This window comes from Patagioenas fasciata, chromosome 2, assembly GCF_037038585.1.
Source record: "Patagioenas fasciata isolate bPatFas1 chromosome 2, bPatFas1.hap1, whole genome shotgun sequence".
Classification (NCBI taxonomy): domain Eukaryota; kingdom Metazoa; phylum Chordata; class Aves; order Columbiformes; family Columbidae; genus Patagioenas; species Patagioenas fasciata.
The window spans coordinates 76,592,804-76,612,184 of NC_092521.1; the positions used below are offsets into that span (position 1 = coordinate 76,592,804).

Sequence of the window (19,381 nt, forward strand, 5' to 3'; positions counted from 1 at the left end):
TGCTTTCTAGGCTACCCAACTCCATATAAATATTTTCTAAAACATGGCATATAACTAGACATCTTCAAGTTCTCAACTGCTGAGATACTTTGAAGCACAAGGTTGCACTCCACAGTCTGTAGCTGGCCTATTTCACTCTTCACTTCTCCAAAACACATGGGTAAACTACATCTGGATCCACTAAACTGGGAACAGGCAATTCATTCCACAATCTCTCCTACAAATGCTTTCCGCTGAGAAAGGCAATCTCATAAGCCTCCCATAAGAAGAGCTCCAAAACAGGAACCACCCCACGCTTTTCAGTGGTGAGCATATACACACAAGAATTATTTACTTTTCTGTCATGGTTTTACCTCAGATCATTCATTTCATAATGTCACTGTACACAGACTCCACAGACTCTTCAACTGGCCTCCTGCTACTGGTGTGGTTGAAAAAAAAGCATTTATTAATTTTATGTTTAGCCTGATAGGGGGATTCTTGGGTCCTATTTACTTCTAACGCAGCCACAGGTTTTTTAAGACGACCTCTTGCTTTTAATAGTGTCCTCTACCTTGTAATTTAGCTATACAGGCTTCCTTTTCCTAAGTGTTTTTCAGAATGACGGTAAGTATTTGTGTGGAGCCTCCAAAACAGTATCCTGAAATAGTGTCTCCGCCACCTACAAACATGTTACTCTTACAGTTGCCATTTCAGTTTTTATTTAAATAAACATCCCTTTTTTGAAGGTGAGTATCATTTAAGAGAGGCAGAAAAAAATGATAATTGCAGGTAGTTTTTCTTGCATTCCTCCCATTTAAATTTCTTCCATTTCCTTAGCTTAGGGAAGAGAGAAAGGCAAAATACCTGTTATGGTCTCTAAAGCCACCTCAAAAGACTTTTTTCAAACAGCACCTTACAATCACTCCATGGCATCACCATCTATCTACTGAACAAAATACAGTCTCTTACCTACCTTTTAGTCACCATCCCTCTGTAGTCATCTACTGCCTCTGTTCAGCGTTTATGCAGAGCCTAGCACAGTGGGGTCCTGGGTCTACCTTGTAGGCTCCTAGGAGATAAGGAAACATAAAAGAGAAATAATAGGTATTGAAGACACAGCTCATCAGTAATTCTCAGACATTTATAGCAGTCATAAAACATCTGTCTTTCAAGACAATAAGTTAGAAATGTAAGGCATTGAACTACACAGCGTGAACAAGAACCAAACAGAAAGAGGCAGAAGAAAAAGAAGGTCATTCTTTAAAATGACTGGCAGCATGGGATGAGAATCAGAAAAGATGAGTACTTGTCACAGAATTACTAAAATCCATGGGACATATGAGTTTGAGAAAAATCCTCACTGTAAAAATCAACCTGGGTGCCCTACTCACCACTGAAATTAAACAGGCCTAAAATGTGGACTGAAATCTGGCCCCAAGTGAAATCTGCGACAAAATTCACATCAGCAAAACATTACTATTCTTTCATCTTTCCATAAAACAAAGTTCAAGAGAAAAATGCAGTTACTGTCTAATGTCTCAAAAAATACAAAATACGTTATCCAGAAAAAGAGATACATCATTAAGAAGACTTCAAGGTGTTAACCCTTTTATAGGGATGATAAAGACAATACAATAATTCAAAAAATTATCTTGCTTTTTTTCTTTAATGAAACAAAGAAGGTATTGCTAATCAACCAAGAGCTATCTTTACTTGAAATAGTAAGATGAAAATCGCATGGAAGTTTCCTGCTCTCAACACCTCAACAAAAAGGTACTTCTCTTCAGAAGTGAAAAGCAATAATAGTTCATTCAATTTAAGCATTTGTTTCTTTGATTAAGAACCTCTACAGCACAGAACAAATACGCTAGCAATCAACAGTTCACCCTTGAACCTAATCGGAGGCATGAGGCAAAAAGGAGTCATTGTTCCACTCTGTTTGCTCACTTATATAAAATGACTGTACTAGATGTCTGGAAGTGTTTGTGATTTTTTTTCCAGCACTTTTCTGATCTATTAAAGTCTCAGGAAATCTGCCAAATGCATAAGCAGTACTCCATAAAAACATTTTATAGCAAGGAAACATCACATGTTTCTCCAGGTTAGACAGCAAAGATTCAGATTTATATGCGCCATGGCAAAATTTCTCATTAACCTCCTGCTCCCTACCACCAAGTACTTCAGATTTTTATAATTTACATATTTTCTACCAAACTAAGAATTTCTATGATATGTGCACATATACACACCCCTCCACAAAATTCAGCAGTGCCAAACTCTGCTGTAGAATTTGTCAAGAGCAGATTTAGATAGCGTTCTCCATGGCATAGGGATTAAATGAAGCTAAAGGATGGAAGGTCACTTTGAATTTCAAGTCCAAGGTGATAGGTGAAGCTTATATTGTTGAGAAGATACTGCATCTACTTTTCTTTGCCCCTCACTTTTCAAAAAGGCAAGGACAAATTTGAATCTTGGAAAAGGACCAAGTTCTGCTTTTTATGTTACTACGAATACTTGAACACCTCAGCACAACGACCCGCCACCCATGCACATTGATGACAAAGTACCCTGAGATATTCAGTCTGTCAAATAATTAATTATAACTGTTACCATGCAGTAAGTTCCATGGACAACTACAAGCATCCCATCTCCAATATGCAGTGTGCTAGTGATTTATGTATGCACTCACTACACCAGAATGAGCAGCTGAATTATTATGCTTTGAAACATTACAAAGAAGGCTGTATACCTCAATTTTTCTAAACAAACCTGACAGTACAGTGCTTTCTGTATGCACTTGAACCTGCCTACTGTCCCCTCACCAGTCATTTCACAATTCCTACTTCTACATAAGCACTTCAGATTTATTCTAGCAAAATAAAAACTTTAGCAAGTTTATTTTTATTCTAAGCTTAAGAATTACCTAGACAAAACTGGAAAGTAGAGTCTGAATACACGGTCATGTCTTGTTTCCCTTGTACCTCTTAATATGGCAACCCTGCTGTTCTTATGATTGTGGTAGCACCCTCAGCAGGCACAATACAGTAGGGTAACATCAGAAATAGCCTGAGTATTCATTTAGTTAGGCTAAAGTTAGACTAACTCAGCCTACACAGCCAACACCAAACCAATTTTACAGAAATTGTAAATTAAAGAACCAAAATTAGAAGACTGATTGCAAAAAACACATCAGGTTTTTATTGTTGTTGTGGTGGTGGTTTGTTTTTTGGGTTTTGTTTGTTTGTGGTTTTGGTTTTTATTTGGGGGTATACAACCATATTTTATTTTACTTTTGCTTTGGTTTAGCATCATTTGCTAAAACAAAAAGGCTACAGTATCTGTGCTCCCTGCCTCTGTTTCCTACCTTTTTCTTTCAAAATGAACAAGGCAAAACAGGAGCCAAACTCACTTTTCAAATAGCTGTTTTTCTCAACTCTCAGCGACAAACACAGGCACACAAAACAGGAAATCAGCCATGGTACATTTTATTTGCCCAGAAGCACATTAATTGAAAAGAACAAGGAAAAAAACATTCTGAAAATTGATAAAAATATAGGTAAGTGTATACTAGTAGAAGTTTTCCAGAAACCTTGACTAGATTTAAAAATAAACACATAGGAGTGCTGTTTTCCACTGGTGTTTAGAATACGGTACTTAAGTCATCAGTACGACCAAGCGGTATGACTAAACCTGGGGCGGGCGTAGAGGAAAGCGCACATGCAGTTAACAGCCTTTGCTTTCATACAGATACGGGCACCGCTCTCACATCTGTCTAGTAGATTTGGAAAGATATTTAGCTACACAATGAACTGGGCAAAGAAATAATCATAGCACGTCTAGACACTGCGGCTGGTTTGCAAGCTGAGACTTCCCGCTTCTGCTGTAGTCACATGGTGCTGTTGGGGCAGCCGCCGCAGCAACAACCTTGCCTCACCCAGGCAGCTGGGAACTTGCCCGGGCACCCAGGATTTCCAGACAATACCTAATGGTAACCATCGCTCACGTAGCAAGGCAAGAAAGGATACTGAAAGGGACAAGAACATACTGGGTTAGGCAAGCTGCTCCAAGTGACTTTGCTGATGTTGATGGGGCTGAAGTAGGATTGCGAGGAGCACCAGGGAGATGGGGTTTCTCCTCACCTCAGTGCCCTCGGTATCTACAAAAAATTATTTGCTTTTGTTTCTATCTGGCAGCAGGAGAAAAAAATCATGTCAAAACTGAAAGTGTACCAAAGTTGAGAGGGAGGGAAGGAGGAAGGGAAGAAAAATAATAATAAACCAAAAAATATACAAATATCCTCCCTCCTTTTCCTTCTCTCCAAAAAACGCCTGCATTATGCAAATATATCCCACTTTCAGGGGTGAATCAAGGATGAATGGTTAGAACAGCTGCTGTATACAACCTTGGGCTCCTTCTACAAAAGCTAACATTTCTCCTTATAACGTATGCTAGCTAATATTACTATTTATCTCTTTTCATGCTGAAGAGGTCCTCACATAAGGAAAGAGATCTCATTAAATCCAGCTTATTTACTGGACTAAAGAATGGATGTGGAAAGGCGGCAATGATTAAGCTAAATCTAGGCATAAGGAACGTGAAAGAAATAGAAATACTCTTCTTATAAAGCTGCATTTTGTTTATTTGCCTTTCAAATCACAATACTGAGTAAAGTAAAACCAAAACAAAATAAATGTAGGAATTCTTAGTGGAGAAAAAACCGAACAAAAGAAAAAACAGTAACATCTTTGAGCATGTTCTGGCCACCACTGTTTCAGACCACAGAACCAGCCCACACAAACACATCTCAAACAGGCAGACACACTGCAGAGCAGAAGGTCAATGTATGGGGAGCTACACCCATTCCTGTATTCCTTTCGCTTGCAGGGCTGGGAAACAACCATGTCTTCAAAGATACGTCTTCTGGTTCAACTCAGAAATAACACCTGGAAAAACAGGAGCAGTACTATGACTCCCTTAAGCTCCTGCATTGTTCTTGCCTTGCTGAACACAAGCTCCAAGCCACAAGGAGCCCTGGACATTCACAGACACGTACACACTCATGCACAAATAACATTCGCAAGAGATCTGACTCATCCAGAGTTTGTCAGGCTTACTTCATAAGCGTGGTAAAACCAATGTAATCAGAACAAAAAAAAAAACATTCACAGCTCATATAAAGATCATCATTGAAGAGAAGAATTAAAAGAAGAGTCCCATAAAGCAGATTCATTGTATTTGCTGTAACACATGCCAGCACTCAGGAATATGGGCTTTGGTCATATTCTGCAAACTGATAGCTATATTAATGGCAACAGTATCTTTTGTTTCGTTTCTTCTGAAAGCGGTGGTCCTTACAAAAAGAAATTAGATTAATGAATTACCCACAACTTTATTTACTTTACGCTTCGCTAGGCCAAAATAAGAATAAATGTGAAGGCTGGAGAGCCAGGACAGGAAATGTATTGCTGACAGGAAAGCATAGATCAGAATATGTGAAATCACCAGTCAGACGGAGTTCTTTGGCTGAAAATTATAAAACAGAATGACATAACATTTATGTTGTTTTGCAGGGATTTGACTAATAGTAGTTCATGAAAAGCCACTGAACTTGCCCTGCTTACTTGCTTTAACCCCATCTAGGTCAAAATGACAAGACATGTTAGTGTAAATTTAAGCTTTTAACTAATCGTCACAGATTTATAGACCAAGTGCAGCACTTAGTTCTTGCCAAAAACCACCATGACTCCCAAAATACTAATTTTTAAAGTATAATACATTATTAAGACCACTGACAGAATGAAGAGTATTACACAGTTTGAAATGGTAGAGATGGAGAAGAACTGAAAAAAAAGAGAAATTATTGCGGTCTGCTCCCAGTAAAATAATGTTTTTCATGAAGACTCCAAAGGGTAGGGGAAACATGGCCTTTATCCAACTTTCTGCAAATTACACATCTGAGAATTTTTATTTAAAATAAATCAGTTCTGATACAAATCTGATCTCCTTCAGACTGACAGCAAAACTTCTTCTGAAATTATTTATGCTTGAATGTGACATCATTTATCCTTGTGCTTTTCTGTGCTTGACTGAAGCCTATAGGACATTTTAAGTGCTCTGTTGCCACTGATATTCACTGTCTACATATCTCCAAACACTAACATGCTTTCCTGAATGTTAAATTCATTGGATTGATAATCCAGACTGTCTTTTCTAGGTCTAGCATACTGATAAGAACAACACCTTTCAGCCAAGTTGCGTTAATACTGACAACACAAGTGGGTGAGAGTTTCATGACCAGAGAAATCAACTTTCATAATGAAAGTCAATGAAGAGACTAATTATTAAACTCTGTAGCATAGTTTACACAAGATTTGCGTGCATGTCTACAAGACTCAGATAAATATCAATGTTTCTAGCATTTTTGAGTGTCCTTAAGATGAAACTCAATAGATGTGTCACATTGTTTTGGGTTTTGTTTGTCTGCTTGTTTTTGGGGGGGGCATGTTTGTTTGTTTGTTTGTTTGTTTTAATATTGCACGAAGTATACCATGCAACAATCTGCCTAAGAAATCTCCTTTCTTCCCCAAAATATAACAGTGTACTGCTTCTACCTCTTCTACAATTTTCACCTATAAGAAAAAGTGTTGACATGACTCCACCCACCCTGATAAGAGCAACTGTCCATGGAATAAAGTCTTATTCTTCTGGAATTTTGCAAACTGATTTCGTGTTCTGATTCTCAAATTTAAGTTGCACACTCAAAACTGATTTTAGCATATAAATATTAAATCTCATTCATCACTATATAAGTTCTTCAATATCTGTGTCAATTTAGGAAACACAAGCAAAACAGAATGCCCTGTAATCTATGCACTTAGTCTACATGACAGTAAATGGTTGCTCCCTTTCTTTCATTAACCAGGATATGGCTACTTTTCCAAAGAGGGCAAATAAGCTAAGAAAGGTAAAAATGCACTTAGTCTACATGACAATAAATGGTTGCTCCGTTTCTTTCATTAACCTGTATATGGCTACTTTTCCAAAGAGGGCAAATAAGCTAAGTAAGGGTAAAACCAAAACTATGGGTATCATAGAAAAGAAATCCCAAGCAAAATCATCATTAGATATGTAACCATAAAATAATATATTACATTTTATCTGACCTTTCAGCAGCAAAAGGAAGGTTAGGGAAAATGTAGGTCCACTGCTGAATGAGGAGTCTACCCTCGTGAAGGATGATACAGAGACGGCTGAGTTACTGAATACCACCTTTGCTTCCGTCTTTATGGCTAAAACTGGCCCTCAGGTATCCCAGACCCTACAGATAGAAGAGAAAGATGGGCAAAAGGAGGGCTTTCCCTTGGCTGAGGAAGAACAGGTTGGAGATTGTCTACACAAAGTGGACATCCACAAATCCACAGGCCCCAATGGGATGAACCCACAAGTGCTGAGAGAGTTGGCAAATGTTATTGCTAAACCACGCTCCATCATCTTTAAAACATCTTGGAGACCAGGAGAGGTGCCTGAGACTGGAGAAAAGCCAGTGTCACTCCAGCCTTCAAAAAGGGCAAGCCTCAACTCCATCCCTGGAAAGGTGATGGAACAGTTCATTCTGGACATCATCTCCAAGCATGTGGACATGAGAAGGTTATCAGGAGTAGTCAGCATGGGTTCACAAAAGGGAAATCATGTTTGACCAACCTGATGATCTTCTGTGATGGTATGACTGGCTGGATAGATGAGGGAAGAACAATGGACATTGTCTACCTTGACTTCAGCAAGGCTTTTGACACCGTCCCTCACAACCTCCTCATAGGCAAGCTCAACAAGTGTGGGTTGGATGAATGCACAGCGAGATGGATCAGGAGCTGGCTGGATGGCAGAGCTCAGAGGGTTGTGATCAACGGTGCAGAGACTGGTTGGAGCCCTGTAGTTAGTGGGGTTTCCCAGAGGTCAGTATTAGGTCCAGTCCTGTTCAACCTGTTCATCAATAAGTTGGATGAAGAGACTGAGTCAACCCTCCATCAAGTTTGCTGAAGATACCAAACTGGGAGGAAGGGCCAACACACCAGAAGGCTGTGTTGCCATTCAGCGAGACCTGAATAGGCTGGACGAATTGGCAGAGAAGAACCTAATGAAGTTTAACAAGGGCACCTACAAGATCCTACACCTGGGGAGGAATAAACCCAAGCACCAGTACAGGTTAGGGGCGGACCTGCTGGAAAGCAGCGCTGCAGAGAAGGACTTGGGAGTTCTGGTGGACAACAGGTTGATCACAACTCAACAATGTGCCTTTGTGGCCATGACGACAAATGGTATCCTGGAGTGCATTAAGAAGAGCGTGACCAGCAGGTCGAGGGAGGTTATCCTGCTCCTCTGCTCTGCCATGGTGAGGCTGCATCTGGAATATTGTGTCCAGTTCTGGGCTCCTGAGTTTAAGAAGGAAAAGGAATTACTGGAGGGAGTCCAGCAGCAGACTACAAAGATGATTAGTGGCCTGGAGCATCTTTCTTATGAGGAGAGACTGAGAGCTGGGTCTGTTCAGCCTGGAGAAGAGAAGGCTGAGGGGAGAATCTCATCAATGTTCATAAATATCTCAAGGGTGGATGCGAAGAGCATGGGACCAGACTCCTTTCAGTGGTGCCCAACAATAGGATGAGGGGCAACAGGCACAGACTGAAGCACAAGAGGTTCCATCTGAATTTGAGGAAAAACTTGTTTACTTTGATGGAACCAGAGCACCGGAACAGGCTGCCCAGAGAGGTTGTGGAGTCTCCTTCTCTGGAGACATTCAAGACCCACCTGGACACACTCCTGTGCGATCTGCTCTGGGTGAACCTGCTTTAGCAGGTGGATTGGACTAGACAACCTCCAGAGGACCCTTCCAACCCTAATTATTCTGTGATTCTGTGAAAAAACAGTGAACCTTTTCAATCTAGTTTTAAAAAATTCAAGTGAAGCTTAGATGACAGACAACTTCTAGAGAAAAAAAGTCCACAAACCCCAGGAAAACCCTAGGTTTTATGTACTATTCTGAAATAAATTTTCTGTACTGCAGGATACCAGCTGATATGTTTTCTGTAGTAGACTTCATTCAGAGACATCTGCTTCCTAGCAGACCAAGGATGAAGCTTGAGGTTATGAGACCTGGGTTATATATCTGGCTCAGCAATTGATTTGTGGTGCAGCCTTGAGAACCTTGCTGTGTCCCCATTTCACTATTAAAAAATGTGAAGATGTTTAACATATTCCTGTTTCTTTAAACAAAATGCACATTTTTATATACCTCAGTGAACTGCACTGTGAAAACTGCAGTTCCAATTAAGAGTGAACTCCTGAGTATAGTGACAATTTCGGGAAAGCTTTATGGCTGCATTCTCTCAGTCAGAGAGCCCAGCTGCCTTCTGGAGAAACAGGACTGAACAGATTCATGTAGGTACTGCAGATGCCAAGTAATAACGAGAAGACTAACCCTGAATATTGCAGCTGCTGATAATGCTCATTGCCTAACAATGCAGAAAGTATTACACTCACTATTGCCTACAGCATGCACTGCTACAGAGAAAAAAAAAGACATGACATGTAGTCGGGGAGAATCCAAGATGATAGTCTGAAGAGGAAAATAACTCAGCGCATATAGCTTGAGGTTATGAGGAAAGCGTCTGCTAATATGCAGCAGGCTTCTGTAATTGTGCAGCTGAAGTAATAACACCCCAACAAAATGCCATTACAATGTACAGTGTTTTAACAACTGTGCCAGTTTTCACACATGTCGGTTTATTCCACAAGCTGGCTTATCCACTTTCTTAGTCTAAACGCTCAAAAATGATTTAAAGAAATCATATCCACTCCATTTTAAAGACAGGAGACCATATGAAATACTGGGCGAGTCTATTAATTTTAGTTGTGATGTATCAGGAAAAAAATAGATCTGTACTCTCTTCTTCCAAATGAGGGGAAAGTTCTTAAACAATACAGGGGGGCAGAAGGGGAAATACATCAAGCTTCAAACAATTTGGGTTCCCAGACCAAATGTACAGGAATCATTTATGATATAAGAATAAGAGAGAGAATTAACAAGAGTTTTTAATCTACAGTGCTTTCATATTCTGCCTTATTTCTTTTTTTGGCTTAGATTATTCTTCTTCAATTATGGATGCTTTCTCTTCTTCCATCCCAACATGTACAAGAGAAAGGCAAAACCTGACATATCCATCACCACAGCCAGAACACATAGCACAGGTCCATCTGGTACTGTAAATTGCAAACTGATAGATGCTCCCCACTTCCCCCAGCAAGCTGCTTAGCTCTTCCACTCTCTCTTCACCATGAAGTCAAATGGTGTGGGTTTTCTTTTATTTTGAGGCATTGGTTTGTTTGATTTTTGGTTTTTGTTTTGTTTTCTAGGTGGTTGTAGAGATAGCATGAATATGGTGGTTGTGATCTGGACGTATTCCAAGACTTGTCTGAAATATTCTTACCCAGGGCCAAATCTTTTCCCCATCAGCAGTGAAAGCATTCAATGCTTTGGCATTGTTCTAGCAGCCTATCCCTCCCTTTGCCACCCAACACGCATGCACGCTCCCATTTCCCTGGCTGTTCCAAGTGCTGAAGCAATCACAAATGCCTCAGGCAAAGCAAAGATACAGAGGAAAATATTTTAGTCCTGGGCATCATCCCAGTGAGGACACATGTATTAATTTACAAGCTCCCCTTTAACAGAGTTTTCTTTTCTTGTGTTCAGTGCTAACAAAATTAAGCAAGAAAAGTCTAATGTACGAATAGGAACTTTTTCAATAATTTCAGGACAATGTCTGGTTCAACATAAGCTGTTATTAAAAGCAAACAGCTACTATCCCCTGCAGTGCACTCCACTTAAATGACAAGGAGGGCAGCAGATCCCAGAATTACTCTGTACTGTGCCCACTGCTATCTTCCTTTCACAACCCTTCTTGTCCTCCTCCAGTATCTCTAGTCTTTGCAGAATCTATAGTTACTTTCAAGTGGCATATTACATTCACTTTCCTTTTTTTTTACATCGACTTTTTTTTTTTATTTTTGAAGGTTAAACCATTAAGTAGAGCGTGAAGAACATGATGCTGCATTTGCCACACTGATGTCCTACATGGTCACCTCAGGCAGCAGAAAAAAGAACACCTGGATCTGATTCTCCTCCTGTATTTCAACTCTGCTTGAGATACTCATTTCTTGTAAAAACATAACAGCAAGAGTTTTTGGTAGTTGGTGCTGGGGATGATCTGGAGTTTTTGCACTCAAGTGGTTGGGAGAACGTAGGCACAAAAGTATGCAGAGATATTAAGCACATTATCCTGAGGTATTTATTAAAATGTAAGGTTAACTTCAGTATCTAGTATTGATTCTCATTACCTTTGACAATTCACCAAGCAACACTTACAATTTAGATGTTAATTCACAAGTTAATAGTATGAAACAGGAACATATACAGAACTAACTGCAGCAAACTGCCCAATAAACAGGAAACTCCTATCAGAAATTCCTCTAGGACCATTCAACAACTTGCACTGTGACACAGAAGATTTTGCTTACTAGGACAGGATGGGAGGATGCATGTCTTTTCTGCAAGCACTTGTACGATTCCGCCGTTTCTGATCACTTGTAATTATATAAGGAGAAAAAGGCATCTGATTTAGAACATCTGCACCAGAGCAAGGCCCTAAAATTTTCCAAGAACAAGTGCAGGAAATAAATAGCACAAACAAGGAGAAAAGAGACAAACCCAGACTTGATATGGAAATCCTGATGTTAGGACTGGTACTCCCTTCAGAAATACAAACAAGACTGATGGAAAAGTTGCCATGCTCCAAAGTTCTCGTCCTCTTTCAAAGGTAAGTGGACTTGAAACAATGCAACAAAGCAAACAGAAACATGCACCGTAGATAAATCTGTGAGATAATCATGTTTTGTCAAGATAAGGTTCAGATTCTACCACTGACTAAATACATACACATGGTGCCCATGCTGCATTTCCAAGTGCTTTTACCCACCCCACAACTTAATCTATTATCTTTCTATCCCAAGATCTGGATTTTTTCAAAACAAATTAATGTGGTTCTCACATTACATTGTGCTGGAGGCAGTAATATAGATATTGTGAATTAGACCACACAGAAAGGTATACTAAATTATCTCAGATAAAAACAGTGTTAAAATGGGATTTAAACAGAATAAAATTAAAGTAATAACATAAAAATATACATTTAGTTCTGAAAATAATTGTACTATTTTACCATCACTATCACAGATGAGATGAAACTGAACAAAAATGTGAAAGCATCAGGAAATGTGAAAGCACATTTAAACTCCCAGATCACTTGAAATTTCTGCTTTACTTATGCTATGCACTAAATGTAGATACAAAAATTGCTTGTAGTTCCTCATATAGATGCAGCTGCATTTTAAGAACATCTGAGGTTTCATTTTTCTTTTTTTTTTTTTCATTGTTTTTCTTACTTTGATTCTCTTAAGAAAAAGATTTCATGGTGGAGCCACTGCTTTCACAAAGATGAGGAATACACTACACACAATTCACTTTTGGGGGTTTTGTCAGGTATCTGAAGGTGGGGTTTTTTTATATAATTTAGACAACAAGATGCAGGGATACATTTCACAGCTCCCTTACAACCTTCACCTAAGGAAGCGTTCTTATTCTCTCATTCAGCAATCTGATTAAATACAAAGACCCTTTTGAATTACCTGTGAACAGAACAGAAATGTCTAATTCCTCTTGCCATAACACAGGACTATTTCTGTCCCTTTTTGTGCATGGCACCTCCGTCTTCTCAGGGTTTGTACCTGTGCTGTTCTGCTGTGATGACACTACACACCCCTTCACACATCCAACTGGTCCCCTTGGGGGAAATTCCCTTGCAGGGAACAATGGTCAACACTCTGATTAAGCAGAATTCTAACTCAAAATTCCTTTAAATGACAAGAAGAAAGACTTAACCAAAAAGGGGAAATTTTCTTGTAAATATACAGCCTTGACATACTGGAAGCCTTAGCATTCTAGAAGGGTACTCAACAATGTTTTTACCAGACACTGTAGAAGCCTCTTCGCTCTGCTCTGTCTTAATCAGCTTAAAATGATGTAACTGTTTGAACCAGTCTCAGGACCGTACTACGCTCTTAACAGAAAAATCTTTTCTTCTTCAAAATCAACCCATTTCATAAATAAATAAAATCAATATTTGTGTTGGATTTTCTTTTTCCCCTTCCTTAATTTTTGTTTATTTTTCTTATCTCTGTACTCCTTTCTCAGTGGTGGAAAAGAAACCAAAAAACAGTTTAGCTGCTACTGTTGAAGTCAAAAGATGAAAAAAATAGAAAGATGCATTTTGCTTTTGTGTGTGTCCACATATATGTATGCAAAGAGCTTTCCTCTAGTGATATAATATAGACAAGATTCAAGTCACAGTCTTAACTGTGTTGCATCTGGAGGACTTAGTCTCTGTGAGACCAAAAACACCCCCCCCCCCCCCCCGCCTAGTTATTCAAAATCAGGCTCCAAATATGTAAAAATGTTCTTCTTCTTGTAACTTTAACCTATGTCATACTTCTTCCTCATTCCCCAAAGAGACCTCTTAAGGACATGGTTCAGACTCAGTAAAATTTGTAAAAAGGTTTTCTCTACCAACTTCCACAAAAAAAAAATTTCACACTGTTTTGTATACTGCTAATGGGAAGAACCGGGAAAAAGCAGGAAAGGTTTCTCTATTCCCTTGTTGGAACATGCTCTTCCCCAGAAGACCTATGGGCCTTGTACTTTGCACTTAAAAGTCACAAAGTAAGTTGAACAAGGAGACAATCTGGCAGTCAGCATGGTTTGGGACAGAGTGTTGGGCAGTTCTGTAGGCAGAGACCAAACAGAGCAGGGAAAATAAACATGAGCACTCTATTTTTACTTTATTATGCACATCTTGTTATGGCAGGCTGTTGATTTATCTCAGAGCAGTTAGAATGGAGTTTATAGGCAGAAAACACAAAGCAGAAGCTATGCTCCTGTGGTTTGGTAATTCCTTATCCTTTTATCCACTAAATGGCAGCTCGGAAAAATACTAGCAGCAAAATACAGTGATAAACACTTCTTGAGACACTGGTTTTAGGTATACAGGCTGCCTTCCTTTTTTATGGAGTGTAGGGATCATCTGCTTTTATATTGGGTAGTCAAGAAAACACCTAATTATCATATATAATATTAACGGGAAAGTACTGCATAGCCTGTAAACACAAAGGCAGATCCCATTTGAGAGGCGGGCATTAAAGCAGAGGAGAAAAGAGGAGAAAAATCCTGATTTGATAACTGAAGGAAATCAAAACTAAGATTGAAAGAGAAATAATAAGACAAGTCATGAAGTGGGAGGGCAATAAACGTGGCACCAAGTATCTTGTTCTTTTTTACACATTCTTACATGGTTAAAACTGCACCAAGAGATAGTGCTATTTGCTGTTTCCTGAAAAGGTCACAATTTATGCTTAATTTCTGCATCTCTTGAAACATCTGTAAATCAGGGGAGTCATTACAGGCAATTGGTTACTTAAAAATGTGAGGGATAGAACATGTGCACTATGGTTTCCTTTTTTTTTTTTTAATGCACTAGAATTTACTACAATTTCTAACAGATGATATATCACTGGGATTTAAGACATCTGTTGTTTTTTTCAGGTTCAGAGCTTTGCTTGCAGTTTGTAAATTTAAGTCAGCTTTCTCAATAGAAGATGAAATTAATAACTGAAGGCTAAAGAAGAAAGTTACAGTAATCACAATATTTTCTCTATCATCTATTGAATGACACCTTTAGAAAATGTCAGTCTTTTGACAGCAGTATGGCAAAATTAACAAGCTCATTTTCCAGGCATCTCATCTGCACAACAGGATGCAAAGTCAATAAAAGTAATTAATGTTGTTCAACAGCACCTCTGTTCTGACTCCCCAAAGTGCATGGTGGAAATCTTGTGGGGAAACTTGTATAAAGCCCCAGTTAGTTGCTCACCAAGTACTGCTAACTATGTACGTTATATACTGCACAGGGACACCATTTGTTTCTTCAGGCATCTTCTCCCATTCTGCATTAGCCTGTTTTCCAACAAACACATTAAGTCAGCACTTTATTAATGCTCTCTTACTCGCTTCTGTGTGTCAACAATTCAAAGAAAGGAAAATATGGAAAAAGTCAGAATGAAGTAAAGCTCTCACCCCTTTTTTAGAACATGCTCTATAGAAATTGCTTCAGAAGAAACATCACCTTCATTTGCACCAGCATAACCAAGGGGAGTCGTTTTTGTTTTCTTTAAATCTGTTTTTAGAGACACGCTACTTCCAATGTGTGGTCCACCTCCTTAGAGAAAAAAAAGAAATGTTAAGGATGCCAGAGCCGTCCCCTCGATGGCAAAGGAACAAGGAGAGTTGGAGAGTAGCAGCCATGGTAAAAATTCCATTCAGGTCACTATAAGGATTCCCACTGGTCTCCACAAAACACCAAAGAAACAAGACTGGAATTCATCCAGCTCCAGCTTCAGCCTTTCAATACCTGTAATTACTCCCAAAGGACTAATGAGGAAGCCAGTTCTCCACCTTGTAAGAAATACTGACAGATAATCAGAAAGCAAGACACTTGGTACTGTGCAGTAGATTAAGCTCACTCTTCAGATACTGGGAGGGGTAGTGAGGGAAGTAGATTTTTAATAAATCCAGCATTTCCAATAATTTCATCCTACAGCAGAAAAACACTCATCTGTTCTTTCTTCTCAGATAGTCCTATTTTTAAGCCATCTGTTTCACAAAATGACTCTATTTATATATTACAAAACACAATAAGGCCTTCTGAAACAAGTGAGATATGAGACAAAGAACGGAGGAGAACTATCTGTTGCATAAGAATGGCTCTGGATGGATTTTGACAACTTGCTCTCTTCAGACAAGTTACATCATTTCAATTCTTTCCATACGCATCAAATTGGGGTTCCAGACTTAGACAAGACTGACTCAACTGAAGATGTGGGTGAACTCTTGTTTTCAAGGCAATAACTATGCTTGATCCTCAAGAAAACTGACCCAGGTGCAAAATCCTTTATATTTATTGAAATACTGGATGTTCTTCCCTTCCACAGAAGATCTAGTACTTATTTTCAAAGATACACTGCAGAGTGATTCTTTTTTGAAATGCATTGTAGGTATTGGAATTCTTGAACTTCAAACATATGATAAAAGTAGTAAATCAGTATTTCTGAAGCCTAACACATCATCACTTGCAATAAATCACCTCCTAACAAAATTATTCTAGTAAAAGCACGATTCATGGCCCACTCTTAAAAGGTTTTTCAGTGTTTTATTGCACTCCTTTAATGACATAATTTTACAATGTAATTTTCCCTTATTTATCTTGTATCACCTTAAGCTCTCATTTCAAAAACCAACAAAAACAAAGGTAAGTTGTCCACTGGAGTTCTTAAACATTTTTCTGAATGGTAACATTGGTCAAATTACAGTTCAAATATCATGGCAACTCTTCCAAAATTATTTTTTAAATATATCATCTGCAACACTGTGGAAGGCAAAGAGTTTTCTCCAGCAGATATTCAAACCAAAAACTAATTTAAAATGCTAGTACCTCGTCCTGCAGATGGCAAGCTTTGAGTTCCCTCCTGATTTTTTCATTAAAAGAAACTATAACTTAGTCCTGTAAAACAGCTCTAAGAACCACTTCTATGTTATGGATTATTAAACTGAACCAAAGAAGAAATATGTTCAAAATACAACAGAAAGCTGCAATTCAATGAAAATCATCCCTTGAGCCCATCCAGAATTTATTTTTACTAAACTCTCTCTAAAGTCCTATGAAAACTTGGTCACTTCCAGCTACAAAAGGAGACAATATTTTTAGTTATTTCTATGTATGCCAGCATTCTCTTTTTGTTGCACTGTTTTTCCCATTTTCTAGAACATCACTTTTAATACTAAGGAGTAGGTAAGCAAAAGAAAGCAGAAGGTAAACCACCACCACCAACAACCCTAAACACAAGAGATGACCATTTAATTATATTTTATGATGTGTGCGTGGATATGTAAATCACACAGAAACAGAGAAAGAAAGATGCAGGTACTATTTCTAACATCATCTCCCATCACTCTTAAAATTCAAGTATTGTAACATACATACATATATACACACTTGTATGTATATAAAATACAGAGCAATGATAGAATGACTTATCACAATAATCCAAACCATTATATAAAAAGTTTCAAAACATTGTATCATAAAACAGTGGGAAAAATCAGTTACTAGAAAATTTCAGTAACTCTTTCATCCCTAGTTATGAGCATCACATATGATTAGTTCAGAACTAAAACAAAAGTGTTTCTTTTAAGAATAAAACGTTGCAGTATACATTAAAAAGCAACAGCAAGAGTCCCAAGGCACGATTTTAGAGAACCTTAGTTTTCTAAAATCCAGGCATACACACACTGTATTGTCATTTCAGCTTCTACCATTGATAGTGTTTGCAGAGCTGCTGCTTTATCCTGGCCTAGTATGCAACAGGGATACTGAAGTTCAGAATCTCAGCAGCATTTCAAGTCAAGGCACAAAGTCACCTTGGACGACAGTTACCTTTGCTAAAACTTCAGTTCCTGGACTGGACAAATCAAAGTTCCTTACTTGTGTGGAACTGAATACTACAGATCCTATTATTAACACTGACAAACAGTACATCTTCAGAGAAAAGTGGAAAAACATTAAAGCAGCAGCCATGACTCAGAACAATTTAGTAAATGAAGATAAGAATGCAGGGACAAGAGATATAATAATCAAAAACAGGGACAGTGTTCAAGGTGTTGATCAGAACAGATAACACATCCTCTAAATTGCAAGAAGCAAATATTGCAAGGAGAGGCAGAGAAAGAGCCACAATCTATGTTCCAAGGTCCCCCTCCCCCCAAAACAACAACAAAAAAAATCTTTAAACAAAAGAAAAAAATTAAGCCTGCAAGAATGATAAAGTATTAGGCATCAGCTCATGGGATTAACCACATCACCATCAAGATATTTAAACTAATCCATTCTCAGTGTGCCAGTCAAAAATTACAGTCTACTGCGATCTGATTACAAAAAGCAGCTGTTCCATCAAACCACAAAAAACCAGTGGCCTAATGACAAGGACCACTGTGCACTCTGTGTTTGATCTACACTATTTCCCCAGCTAGTAGTTCTCAGACTGTAAGTGCAGTGCAAAAATGCCTTCCTGGGCACGGGGAAAAATACCAGCAATGAGTCTTATGTACCCCATTTACAGAAGGTCTGAGCACCAGTTGCACGTCTCACCTCCTAAATACGTGATGCAGGGACAGTTTCTTCACCTCTGATGTGCCTGAAATGCATTGCTTACATTCAGCCACTATTTACAATAAACCTTGTTGTACTTTATGAACCTTCATTTTCACTCAGTTGCAGCTCTCAGCATATTATTCAGAAGCTGTAGAAGCAGCTGCTCTTTTCCAACATGAGCACAAGCTTTTCAATTTGGATTCTGGAAAAGCTAAACTCTCCAGCAAAATGGCTGGAAGTGGTAACTGCTTAGTAGTTTAAAACTTTCTCTACATACCGGTCACAGTCATCTATAGTCCACCACTTCACCAGATGAAGCAGGACCAACAGAAGGGTACTTGAGGCAAAACAAAACTTCCTTCCTCTTGAAAAGTAAAATAGAAAAAATAAAACAAAATATCTAGCAAAAAGTGCTGGAACACCTCTTCTCCTAAATATATCAAAAACCACTGGGAATAGCTGGGACATACATAAATACTCAGAATATATCTCCAAATACTGCCAGTGTCCTCCTTCTTTTGTGCCAAACTTCCCATGGGCTGAGCAAGCTCTGAAGCACACAAAGGTTAGAGGGAAGAAGGGAATCTGAGGCCAGGAACAAGTTTGAATACTCCAAAATTACAAAAGCTCATAGTAAAAACCACACTGAAAACATCAAAGTTTACCCAAAGATACCTTGTAAAGTGATTAGCATTTCAAGTCTTGGGAAAATTCCCTGAGAAATGAAACTGTTTCCTAGAGGTCTGTAATTCCCCGAGGCACAATTGTCTAAAAGCACTAGAATTCTTTATATTTTAAAAATCTTTTGTAGGTTTTGGCTTGGTTTTGTTTGTTTGTTTTTGTTTCATTTTGGGTCGGGGGGGTGGGGCTGTTGCTGTTGTATTTTGTGGGGGTTTTCTGTTTGCTCGTGGGTTGTTTTTTTTAAGTGATAAAGATGTTCCTCCTTCAGCATGCAGCAGCAAGTAACTTCTTCAGCAGCCCCTTCTCTAAAGCACCTTCTCCCATTCCATCTCCACTGCCTTTCCACAACAGGT

The 19,381-nt window shown here is 38.7% G+C and overlaps 1 protein-coding gene across 11 annotated transcripts in view; it reads right to left on the reverse strand.

Annotated features, from left to right (window-relative positions):
- The window catches only part of SEMA5A (semaphorin 5A), a 339,730-nt gene that overhangs the window by 255,794 nt on the left and 64,555 nt on the right, over positions 1 to 19,381 (reverse strand). For 10 of the 11 annotated variants that reach the window (XM_065830100.2, XM_071804451.1, XM_065830097.2 and 7 more), the window contains one exon: positions 956 to 1,051. The gene's annotated coding sequence lies outside the window, so the exon portion shown is untranslated. Of the gene's footprint in view, positions 1 to 951; positions 1,052 to 19,381 lie in introns of all 11 variants that reach the window. The other variant, XM_065830101.2, reaches the window with a different exon arrangement.